This window comes from Phascolarctos cinereus, unplaced genomic scaffold (genome assembly GCF_003287225.1).
Source record: "Phascolarctos cinereus isolate Bilbo 61053 unplaced genomic scaffold, phaCin_HiC Scaffold_3;HRSCAF=262, whole genome shotgun sequence".
NCBI classification, from domain to species: Eukaryota; Metazoa; Chordata; class Mammalia; order Diprotodontia; family Phascolarctidae; genus Phascolarctos; species Phascolarctos cinereus.
The window spans coordinates 258,356,217-258,369,794 of record NW_027555736.1 but is presented as its reverse complement, the minus strand read 5'-3'; the positions used below and the strand labels follow the sequence as shown (position 1 = coordinate 258,369,794).

General features: G+C 38.5%; 1 pseudogene; it reads right to left on the bottom strand.

The window, feature by feature from the left end:
* Window positions 1–310: 310 nt before the first annotated feature.
* LOC110199885 (ubiquitin-protein ligase E3C-like) overlaps window positions 311–13,578 on the bottom strand; it is a 28,353-nt pseudogene continuing 15,085 nt past the window's right edge.

Genomic DNA, 13,578 nt, shown 5'->3' with positions numbered 1-13,578 from the left:
TCAATCTGCCAGGTTTTATAGGGTCCATCTGGGAAAGGAAACTGGCTACAAGCAGGCTTCAGAGGTTTGGATACATTGTGCTTGGGGCAGGTGGAACATATCTCATAAGCAGTGACAGTGGCTCTGTAAAAACTTCCTGGCCGATATTTTTGAGCTAGTGCCACTAGCTTGTTTGGTTCCCAGTGGCTGAACGAATAAAGGTGTTCCATCATAAGGAGGGATAAGTTCTTAGGGAGTACTATAAGTGCATTAGGGCAGACCCATAATCCTATAGTTTATCAAGCTTACATCCCTCCTTTTGAAGTTTATCTCACTTTGTGATAAGCATTCTTTTCTGGGCAGTGGCTATCTCTTCTTTTGTTAGGCTAGAAGGCTTAGGCTGGCCTTCAGAGCAAGATGGATGTACTAAGGCAGTATTTATGGGGCCTTGTACCTTAGGAATCTGAGGAGTTAAAGCTGTAGTGTTAGCTGCTTGGTCAGCCAAGGCATTTCCACAGGCATGAATGCTGTTTTCTCGACTGTGTCCTGGAATTTTAATTGCTACTATAGCTTGGGAAAGTAATAAAGAGTCTAACAGATGGGAAACCTGTTTCTTATTTTTAATGGGCTGTCCTGAGTAGGAGATGAAGCCCCGATATTTCCATAGCATCCCAAAGTCTTGTGCCACCCCAAATGCTATCAATGTAGATATTAATCCTTTTTCCTTTTCCTAATTCACAAGCTCTGGCTACTGCAAGGTTGGCTTGCTCTGCTGAAATGGGCATCAGGAGTGATGAAGCTTCAACCACTTCTGTGGTAGTGGTAACTAAATCTCCTTCCTCATTTCTGAGGCAAGATCTGTCAGTATACCAGTCAAAGTCTGCCCACCCTAAGGGAGTTTCCTTCAGGTCCTCCTGGGGAAATCAAGACATCCAAATACATTACATATTCATGGTCTTAAAGTCTCATCCTCACTTTCCACCTTGGGTAGATAAGTGGCAGAATTGAATATGCTTACACTAACTCCATTCCCTTCTTCTCAGATATGAATAAATCAGATGGGAGAGCTAACTGCACAACAATAGGTGGGACACTGATAACAGACCTGAAACAATAACAAATCAATAACATCTGAAATCCGTAAGCTGGAGGGAACTTGGTTGAGAGATGGATTATTAAAAGGGGTTAAGGGGTGTGTTGGGGATAAAAGACACAAGGAAGTGTCCATCCTGGGTCAAATGAAATAGTGGCCTGTCTAGCAGCCTCAAGGACTAGGACAAAAGGATGAAAAGCCCTGATCTCTCCAATAAAAAGGGAGAGTGGTTCTGAGATATGGGCTACAACACTCTTATTAGCAATCCCCACAACTGAGATACACTCTTGACTCCAGGGGAGGGTAGTGGGGAAGGCAGAGGGGTTTAAAACTGAGAGTGTGACACCAGTGTCAACTAGAGCAGACACCTTTTGCAGCTGCAAGAGGAAGGAAATATCTCCAACAGGTGTCATGGGGATCATGGGCATCACCTATACATCTCCCTCCCTCCCTGCCAGCCCTCCTGCCAGCCCTCCCCGAAGCCTAATAATGCTGAGTGATTGGGATTACAGAGAGGGTCCCTCAATTCTTTTGGGGGTGATTTCTTTTTTTTTTCTCTTCAGCATCTACCCCAGTCCCTATTTTACAGACTTTCCTCCAGCGGCCAAATTTTCTACAATTAAAACAAACTCCTAGCCTGTTTGATTTTGATGGTACAGGGAAGGACTGCCAGAGACAATAGGGGATGGGTTGGGGATGGTAAGGAGTGGGCTACAGCTGCTGCAGAGGAGCTGCAGGAGAAAAAATTTCTTTTTTGCTTCTCTAAGTTCCTTTTAATGTTTTTATCCTCCTCTGCCACAGTAGCTGCCAGCCATGCTACAGTCTCAAGGAGAGTTGTCAGAGTATTGTCAATCAGAAATAGCTTAATTAGCTTAGAGATGGATGGATGAAGATTATTAACAAAGTAGGAAAGAAACTGAATTTGCCCTACTGCACTATCATGCTGGAGCCCGGAATTGACTTCAAAGGCTTGGGCAAGTCTGTCATAAAACTGACAGATAGTTTCCCCAGGGTACTGTTTAGTATTTTGACCTTTTGTTAAATCAGTGGGTCAGGGGAATGAAAGGAGCTTTTCACCCATAACTTGGGCGAGTTGGTAATGCTCTTTACCTCAGCCCTCCAAGTCCCAGTCTATCCTAAGATCCTCCTCTGGGTTTTCCTAGCCAGCCTTTTGGCACCAATCCTTAGTCTCCCTTCCCCTTCCCAACTAAGGCAACCATGAGTTGACACATTCTGGACACCCAGGTCTGTATGAATACAGGGTTAGTTGGAACTGCTCAGCAAAGCCTATGGGATCCTCCCTGGGACTGAGATACTCCTCAGCAATAGCCTGGAGTTCTCCACACTGCCAGGGCTTGAAACCATAGGTCCTAATCAAGCCACTCTCCTCAAGGTGTTTTCCTGGGAGAACTATGGCTTGCACTTTTAAAGGGAGCATAGAAACTGGGAAACTGGTGGAGTCTTTCACTAAGGGTGAGTATATTTTAGGTAGTTAGGGGGTTGTTAAGGAGAAGATTTTCAAATGATTTAATCCTTTCTTTCACTGATTCTAATTCAGACCTATGCTCTTTCCCTTGCCCCTAAGTACCATTATATGATATGATATGATATGATATGATATGATATGATATGATATGATGTTATGTTATGTTATGTTATATTATGTTGTTATATTATATTATATTATGTTATATTATATTATATTATATTATATTATATTATATTACGTTATGTTACGTTATGTTACGTTATGTTACGTTATGTTACGTTATGTTACGTTATGTTACGTTATGTTACGTTATGTTACGTTATGTTACGTTATGTTACGTTATGTTACGTTATGTTATGTTATATTATATTATGTATGTAATTATATTATATAATTATAATATAATTATGTCATATAATTATATATTATAATTATGTTATATTGTAGTATAGCTGTCCCACTCAAGAGGCTGAGTTTCCTTATTCATCAGTTTCTGTCTTAAATACTCTAATCTGGTCTTATCAAAACTGTCCCAAAGAGGCCAGTAAAGTTCAGAGTCATTACTAGTCAAATCAATCCAATTCTGGCAATATGAGGGACAGTCAAAGCCATATTTCTTATCCATTTGAAAGGCACATGTTCATTCTGGGGGTTTGTTAACAGGAACTACTGTATCTTCCCCCATGCCTTTGCTACACATCTGTCCCATGTTAAAGGTATGCACTCAAAGACAATAACACCATTTAATTAACAAATACACAATATACAAATACACTATAAGAGAATATAACAACATACACAAAATACAAGTTCACAGCTATAATTATTACACATTGTGCTAGCAATTCACTTGAATTATAAGAAGTAAATATTCCACGATTCCATCCAAGTGTGCAGTTAAAAAGTTAATTTCAACTGGCTTAACCATGCACAAGGCCAACCACCAAGCAACTCTTAACTCAAAAAAAAAATTTTTTTTACTGAGTGCAAAAATAAAAACTGCCGCAGTCCATTGCTCAGACCGTATTTATAACAGAGAGGAGAGAAAAACCACAGGCCATACCCAGCCCTGCATTTCAACAGAAAAGATGGCCATAAAAGCTAAATCCATGTGCCAAAACAAAACAAAAACAGGCCTTATGAAAGTGATCTGGATCAAGAAAAGGAGCTCTGGGGCATTCCTCACAATGAAGAGCCAGGTTTGATCAGAGGCTAGGCCCTTAATGGAGAGCTGGGGGAGTTGGATTTGTTAGTCAAGTGAGCTAGGACTTCTGGAAAATATCTGATAGTGCCTGTCCCTTCTCCTCACACTGAACAGCTCCAGGTTTCACCCTATGTACACCTGATGACGGGGAAGCTGAAAGGAGTGTGGAGCCAAGATGGCAGAGTAAAAGCAGTGACTTGCTTGAGCTCTCCCTCAAACCTCTCCAAATGCCTGTAAAAATGACTCTAAACAAATTATAGAGCAGCAGAATCCATGAAAAGACAGAGTGAAACAAATTTCCAGCCAGTGACAACCTGGATGGTTGATAAGAAAGGTCTATCATGCCTGGCTGGGAGAGGAGCACGGTTCAGTGTGGGCCACACAAGCAAAGACAGGGCCAGAGCAAACCCAGAGCGGGCCTCAAGAGATGGAATCATGGGCAGCTATGGTGGTTTCCAGACTTCTCAACCCACAAATGCCAAAGACAACTTTAGAAGGTCAATGGGAAAGATCTGTTGGACCTGTGTGAGAGAGGAACACAGTCCAGGCTTAGCCGTATGGCAGGCCCAGGGCAGTAGCCACAGCAGCAGAGGTTGCTTGTAGGGCTCTCAGCCCACAGAATGTGCAGGAATTGAGTGGCTGATCAGAGGGGAATTGTAGAGATCTCTTTGGTGGTACTGAGGCAGGATTCTCTTGCTTTGCCTATGCTTGGATCTCGGTCACAGTCCTGGGTGGCAGTTCTGGGGCAAGGAAGAGCACTAGTGTGGTGGAGCTTGTGGTGGCAGTAGAGAGGATTCCCTCTCCTCACAGTTCCAAAGCAGAAAAGAGTTCTTGTGGTCACTCATAGACAAGAGCACAGGCCATGAAAAGAGTAAAAACCTCTCCTTTGATCATACCACCTTGGAAGAACTGAAAATTTACAGGTCCCTAGAAGTGTCTCTGAAAACAGCTGCACAAAACTCCTGAAGCTTCAGACAGTACACCTTCCACACTGGAAACAGAGAGTTAGCAAAGAGTTAAAAGTCAAATAATTGGCTGGGAACATGAGCAAACATTGCAAAAAAAGTCAGACCAAAGAATCTTTTGTTAGTGACAAAGAAGATCAAAACATACAACCAGAAGAAGACAACAAAGTCAAAGCTCCTACATCCAAAGCCTCCAGGAAAAATACTAATTGGTCTCAGGCTATGGAAAAGCTCAAAAAGGATTTTGAAAATCAAGTAAGAGAAGTAGAGGAAAAATTAGGAAGAGGAACAAGAGTGATGCAAGAAAATCATGAAAAACAAATCAACAGCTTGCTAAAGAAGACCTCAAAAAATACTGAAGAAAATAACACCTTAAATAATAGCCTAACCCCAATGCAAAAGAGGTCTAAAAAGTCAATGAGGAGAATACCTTAAAAAGCAGAACTGGCCAAATGGAAAAGGAAGTCTAAAAGCTTACTAAAGAAAATACTTTCTTAAAAATTAGAATGGAACTCTATGAGAAATCAAGAAATTATAAAACAAAACTGAAAGAAAGAAAAAACAGAAGAAAAGATGAACTATCTTATTGGAAAAACAACTGACCTGGAAACTAGATACAGGAGAGATAATTTAAAAATTATTGGACTACCTGAAAACCATAATAAAGAAGAGCCTAGATATTGTCTTTCAAGAAATTATCAAGGAAAACTGCCCTGAGATTCTAGAACCAGAGGGTAAAATAGAAATTGAAAGAATCCACCAATCACCTCTTGAAAGAGATTCTGCAAGGAAAACTCCTAGGAATATTATAACCAAATTCCAGAGTTCCCAGGTCAAGGGGAAAATATTGCAAGCAGCCAGAAAGAAACAATTCAAGTATTGTGGAAACACAATCAGGATAACACAAGATTTAGCAGCTTCTACATTAAGGGATCTGAGGGCTTAGAATACAATATTCCAGAAGTCAAAGGAGCTAGGATGAAAACCAAGAATCACCTACCCAGCAAAACTGAGTATAATCCTTCAGGGGAACAAATTGACATTCAATAATAGGGAACTTTCAAGTATTCTTCATGAAAAGACCAGAGATGAATAGAAAATTTGACTTTCAAATACAAGACTCAAGAGAAGCATGAAAAAGTAAACAGGAAAGAGAAATCATAAGGGACTTATAAAAAATTGAGCTATTTACATTCCTACATGGAAAGATAATATTTGTAACTCATGAGACCTTTCTCAGTACTAGAGAAGTTGGAGGGAATATGTACATATATACATATATACATATGCATATACATATGCATATACACATACATATACATATACATATACATATACATATACATATACATATACATATACATATACATATACATATACATATACAGAGAGAGAGAGAGAGGGCACAGGGTAAATTGAATATGAAGGGATGATATCTAAAAAAATAAAATTAAGGGGTGAGAGAGGATTGTACTGGGGGAAGGAGAAAGGGAGAGATAGAATGGAGTAAATTATCTCCCATAAAAGAGACAAGAAAAAGCTTTAACAGTGGAGGGGAGGAGGGGGAAAGTGAGAGAGAATGAGTGAATCTTACTCTCATTTGGGTATGGAAATCTATCTTACTCTACAGGAAAACAGGGTGGAAGGGAATAAAAGATAGGGTTGGGAAGTTGTAGAAGGGAGGGAAGTTTGGGGAAGAGAGTAATCAGAAGCAAACACTTTTGAGGAGGACAGGGTAAAAGGAGGGAACAGAAAAAGCAGGGGGCCAGATAGAATGGATGGAAACATAGCTAGTCTTTCACATGAATTTCAGAGTGAGTGATGTTCTCTTAGCTCAAGTAAAAAGCACAGGTTATGTACTTAAATCACAAGTGGGGAAGGAGGGGGGAAGGTGGATTACAAAAATCATTTAGTAGTTTCCCACGAGAAACCCATGAGTCTCACAATACAATTCTTCAACATAACATGCCCCCAAAATATTGTTATATGTGTTATTCTGCTGTCTACTTCCATTTTATGTTCTGTTTTATGTCAAGTCTTTGGGAGTCATGACCACCTCCCCTAGAGTACAGAGCCAGAGTTCTATAACAGAAACAAATTCTACAATCTTTGATTCACTTCACTTAAGGTCCAGTGATTGTGAGTATTGTCAGAGTTTTGATTAATAAGTTTAAGCTACATTGTGAGCTCTGACTCCCAAGGCAGGGAGACAGCTCTTGAGAAAACTAAATTATTAATACATTCATTTCTCATATCATATCAATTTATACAAAAATTATAAATTCCCTTCTCAGTCTCCTCTTTATTTTATTCATGTAAGCATCTAGAGATATAAATTTTCCCATAAGAACTACTTTGGGTGCATCCCACAAACTTTGGTATGTTGTTTCATTATTGTCGTTCTCTTGGATGATGTTATTGATTGTTTCTATAATTTCTTGTTTGACCCACTCATTCTTTAGGATTAGATTACTTAGTTTCTAATTAATCTTTAGTCTATCTTTCCATGGCCCTTTAGTACAAGTAATTTTATCGTATCATGATCTGAAAAGGATGCATTTGATATTTCTGCCTTTCTGCACTGATTTGTGAGGTTTTCATGCCCCAATGTATAGACAGTTTTTGTACAGGTGCCATGTGCCACTGAGAAAAAGGTATATTCCTTTCTATCTCCATTCAGTTTTCTGCAGAAGTCTACCATATCTAACTTTTCTAAAACTCTATTCACCTCCTTAACATCTTCCTTGTTTATTTTGTGGTAAGATTTATCTAGTTCTGAGAGGGGAAGGTGAATATCCCCCACTAGCATAGTTTTGCTGTCTATTTCTTCCTGTAACTCATTTAATTTCTCCTCTAAGAATTTGGATGTTATACCACTTGGTGCATATGTTTAGTATTGATATTACTTCACTGTCTTTGCTACCTTTCAGTAAGATATAGTTTCCTGCCTTATCTCTTTTAATTAGATCTATTTTTGCTTTTGCTTTGTTTGAGATCAGAGTTGCTACCCCTGCTTTTTTTACTTCAGCTGAAGCATAATATATTCTGCTAAAACCTTTTACCTTTACTCTGTGTGTATCTGTTTCAAATATGTTTCTTATAAACAACATATTGTAGGATTACGCTATCCATTCACATTCATAGTTATAATTACTATTTGTATCTTTCTCTGCATCCTATTTTCCCTGTTTATGCTTTTCACTCTCCTTTTTCCCTTTCCCTCCTCACAAGTGTTTTGCTTGTGACCACCGCCTCCCTCAATCTGCCCCCTTTCCCTTTTTGCTACTTCTTCATTCCCTTCTGCCCTGCCTTCTATCCACCCACTCCCTTTTCTTCCCACTTTCCTCTCCAACTTCCCCTAGGTTAAGATAGATTCCTATGCCCAAGTGAGTGTGTATAAGCCAAATCCAATGACAGTAAGTTTCAAATGATGTTCATTTCCCTCCCTCTTTTCTGTCTACTGTAATATGTCTTTGTACCTCTTCCTGTGATGTAATTTACCCTTTTTTTACCCCTTAATTAATTAATTTTTTATCATCATATCAAAGTCAACTTAGACCCACACCCCCTGTCTATGTATACCGCCTTGTAAATGTCATAATAAAGATACAATTCTCAAGAGTTACAAGTATCATCTTCCCATGTAGGAAACATGTTAAACAGTTTAACCTTTGAATAACATGTTTGTTTGTTTGTTTTCTTTCCTATTGTTTACCTTTTCATGCCTCTCTTGAGTCTCACATTTGAAGATCAAATTTTCTGTTGAGCTCTGATCTATTCATCAGGAAAATTTGGAAGTCCCCTATTTCGTTGAATGGCCATCTCCTCCCCTCCTCTCAGAAAAATTATGCTCAATTTTGCTGAATGGTCTTGTTCATGAAACATCAAGGAGGCTAACATCATTGGATTGAAGACTACAGGGATAGAGAAGGAGGGGAGTAAGGCACAAGAAGATAGGAAAGGCTGGAGGGGGCAGATTGCGAAGGGCTTTGAGTGCCAGACAGGGGAGTTTATGGATCCTGAACATAATAGGAAGCCACCGGAGTTCATTGAATTTGGGAGTGACATGATCAGAACCTTACTTTAAGAAGATGACAGTTGAAAGGAGGGTGGACCGGGTTGGGAAAAATTTGAGACAGGGAAATCAACTGAAAGGTAATAGTCAAGGTGTGAGTTGATTTTTTTTTAACCCAAGCATGAGATATTATATTTATCCATATTAAATTTTGTTTTTTAGAGTCAACCCAACGCTCTAGCATGTCAAGATCCTTTTGGATTCCTTTTGCATATGGATTGAACTAGGTCAGGGGTGGGGAACCTGCAGCCTCAAGGCCACATGTGGCCCTCTAAGTCCTCAATTGTGGTCCTTTGACTAAATCCAAACTTCACAAAATTGTGAACAATTTTTTTAGATTCAGTCAAAGGGATTTACTTGAGGACCTAGAGGGCCGCATGTGGCTCCGAGACTACAGGTTACCCAACCTTGGACTAGATGGTTTTTGCATTCTCTTTCAACCCTCAATTTTGTTGATTCAAACTAGTTTTCAATCCATCTAAACATATCACCACCTAGCTCACATCTCTTCCACTTTTCCACAAGAATAGAATGATTTACTTTTATCAAATTCTTCGTTAAAATCCAGGAAAATTTCATTTACATAGAACATGAGGGTCCATGGGGACCATGGTTCATACAGAGTTAAGATTTCATTCTTCCTCTTCCTTTACTCCAAAGCAAAACTTCAAGGAACACGTTCATAAAGTGAGGTAAGGCTCATGTCTAGGGTTCAGATACTCATTGTACAATGTAGATATCAGGTACAGGACAACTGTTCATTTAACATACCAAGGGAAATACTTAAGATGAAAAAGATTCCATTGTAATCTTGGGGATGAGGCTTATGTGAAAGAGGAAAGGGAATCAGATTCATTCTTGAGCTCTGCTGTCACCCTTGAATAACTACAGAGAAATCTCTGAAACAAAGCTTAATAATGGCTCATTTGTAGAGTCTCTTCAAAATGTGAGCAATGGAGTCCCTTCAAGTAAGGGTATACAGGTATCAAGTACAGGAGAGTTATTTCTCCTCCACCACAGAAAATGCCTAAGACACAAAAGGCTTGAAGAGTAAATATAGGAAACAAAACACCAAATTAGCTATTAGACTCATAATATTTTCCCCAGAAAGTTACCAAACTTTATGAAACTGCCAAATATTTCATTTTTAATTTGGACCTTTTCTGTCCATACCAAGATTCAGACACCCTGTTTAGCCAGGGAGTAGCTTTTTTAGTCCTTCAGATATGTGATGATCCTTGTGGGGATATTCTCCAGGAAGTGGTCTGTTAAGAAAATCTTCTTCTGATCAGCTGAAGTCCAGATCCCAGGAAATCATAAACAGTAATCACTGAACTAGAAATGTGCACTTTTCAAGATCATTGGCAACTGACCTGTGTATGGAAACAAAAGGACAGAAGAAAGCAACCAGGGACTTGAAATCCATCTCAGATTTCCAAGCAGCCATTGGTACTGGGTGGGAGGGAAAGGGAATCCCCTGCCCACACACCTGTTAGAAGTCTAAGAGAAAAAGAGTTCGCAGAGTCACAGATCTTTCTACAATTCTTATATAAAGCATTTAGGGTGGCATGAGGAAGGGATCTTTTGATTGCAATCCTTCAGTCACAGAGAAACAATGAGGAGTTGCCTGTGTTATCCTAGAATAGTTCATATCCATCAGCAAAGGGCTGGACCACACATCCACTTCTACTGCATTTACTTCAGCCCAGAGAATCCAGGGTGCCCCAGTCACGGCTATTATAATCATATCCCGGAGACCTAGTAGTTTATCAAGCTTGCTTTTAATGGAAGTGATTGTTGATCAATCAAAATAAATTAATAAAGTTAAAAAAAGAAAATAACATTAGTCTGGCTTGACCTGTTCTTGATGAATCCATGCTGGTTAATTGTAATGACCAATTCCTTTGCTAGATGTTCATTAACCATCTCTTTAATGATTTGTTCTAAAACTTTTCTAGGAATTAAAGTCAAATTCACTTGCCTGTAGCTGACGGATTAGGTTCTCTTCCCTTTTTTGAAACCTCAGGTGTGCTTACTTATTCAGTCCTACAGTGCCTTACTTTTCCATGAGTGCTTGAATATCTTTCATTAACAATGGTTTACCAGTACACTGAGGAATAATCAGCCTTTTGGTCCAAGATTTATTAAGTCTAATCAATATCATTGAGAACAATAATGTTATGGTAGAAAGAACTGTAACGTGCTTACTCTGAATCAAACTTGTTGCAATTTTATTCCTACCAGTTTCTCTGGTACTCTAAAGGTGTTTGGAAGTCTCTCTTCACCGCTCTCTTCATTAGCTCAAAACCTCATCAACCACATTCCTCTTATTTTAGGGTCTCTGACTAGTACCCCAGTTCTATTTAACCACTTAATATTGAATCAGCTTTTACAAAGGCATGTTTACTTCAAAGAAGTAGCAAGAACAAATACATAAACATTTCTCCAACATTTTTAGGCATCATTCCTTCCATACCATCTCAACCTCTAGGGATAGGAGGGATTATGCTCACAGTTTAGCTCAATACCTACACTTCATTAGTTCTATCAGCTCCAACTTTGATCCTCACAGCTTTGCTGCTGGATTTGCCTGCACTTTTGCATTCCCAGCTTTCTATGGCTGTCACTTCCATGTTGGATCAGAGACTGTACTTTCTGCACCTAGAATGGAAAAGATTAAAGGGAAAGGCCAAAACTCCAGGATCAATTTTCAGGACAACACAGACTAAGCAGGTACAACCTTTAGGCCTTTCCCCCACTTAACTTCATGTTGTCACCTTCTATGAGTGAAGAAGTCACTCTTTCACCCTCAGTCAGAAATGGTCAGTTTTAAAGACGAAGGCCTTTCTGGCTATGTAGCTCATGGAAAAAGGCTGCTTCCAAACACTTGGTACGCAAACTGTCCATGAATGTGTCATTTCTCCAATCCCCCAGAAACAAGTACCTGAGCACCTTCTACATGCATGCCATCTTAGTTAATCTATGCATTCATCAAACCCCCACAACGGAATTATAGAGGAAGCAAAATATTATGAGAGTCTCAGAAAAATAATAATTAAATAAGGCTATGTCTAAGATGATGGGTCAATGTTGAGCTTATTGTTTGGTTTCTTTGAAAGAAAACAGCCACTGATACAAAGAACCAATAGTTATTTTAGTCAGTTACCATTTAAGACGCAGTATATGCGGAGGGCAACAATAAGCACTAGGGAACAGGAAAAAAAGGAATTTGGAAATTTAGTTCAACAGAAAGAAAAATGGATGAGAGGTTAGAGAACCCAAGTTAAGATCCCATCTCTGCTATTTACTATTTAATTGACATTAGAGAAAGTCCTTCACTTCTCTAGGCTTCCATTTCCTCATGTGGAAAACAAGATGTTAGACTAGATGATCTCCCAGATGCCTTTCATCTCCAAATCCTATAATCGTTGAGAGCTCATGAAAATTGAAGCCTGGATTTCAAGGAACTTTAAGATTCAAAAATTGTCTGGGTGAACATCATATTGCTAAAGCCATAAATGGTAATTCAAGAAGATGGTACGCACCTAATCTTTAAGGTCCACATCAGAAGCAAAGAACCATACATTGTCTCAGAACATTCTTTGGAGATGCCACTGGCAGCAGAATACTGGACTGGATATATAGTAGACTGAATGAACTACTTCAGAGGTCCCAAGTCAATTCATCAAAAATTTATTTTAATTACTTTTTATTTTTTAACAACTTTAAAACCTATATATATATATATAATATATATATATATATATATGTATGTATGTATATATATATATATATATACATACATATATATATGAGCATTTGAATATACAAAGAATAGAAGAAAAGATAATTGATAATGAAATTGAAGTTCTATTACACATAGGTTTTTGAAAATGCATATTAAATTTAACTCAGTATATCAATTTTGCTCTATTCTTTATTTTTAATATTTCATCAATACTCTTCTTTCCTTCTTTTTTCTACCATATCATTACCCACTATCACCCATTTCCTTCCTCCACCATTTTTCTGCTATTCAAATAATAAGCTTCCATTGTAACCACGATAGACAAAACAAACATTGGCCACACTTGAAAACATATATGATTTTGCACATTTATTCCATCACTTTTCTGCCAAGTGGTGGGAAGAATGCTTTTCATCAGTTTTCTGGAGTCCTAAATTGTTCATTAAATTGATCAAAGTTCTTAAGTCTTTCAAAGTTATTTTCTTTTACATGATTATAGTTACTGTCTAAATTGTTCTCCTAGTTCTGCTCATTTCATTCTGTATCAGTTCATAAAGTCTTCTTAGGTTTCTTTGCGTTATTACCTTTTGCTAATCATTCTGGTACAGTAATTTCCCACTATATTTGTATCACACCTTTTGCTAGATGCCATGGCCAATGGAGAATTGGGGAAGAGAGAAAAATCCCATTTCCTTTCAGTAGGTGAAGAGCTGAATTCTTGCCTAAATACTGGCTCTCACTTCAACTGTTTGCAACTCTGAAATTCTAACTCTCCTACTGAGTCCAGGGTTTAACTATTTAAAGCCCCCAGGGACATGGCCAATTTGTTTGCTTATCCAATTGCCAGGCTCTCTTTAATTCTGTCAGAGAAAGGTGTTCACACATTGTAAATGAATCACAGAGTCTTAACACCTTGTTAAGGAATTAACACCTTGTCATTTGTGAGTATATCAATGACTACATCAACCAACTATGGAGGAACCCCCAATTAACACCCCCACTACACTTTTTACTTTAATATTTAG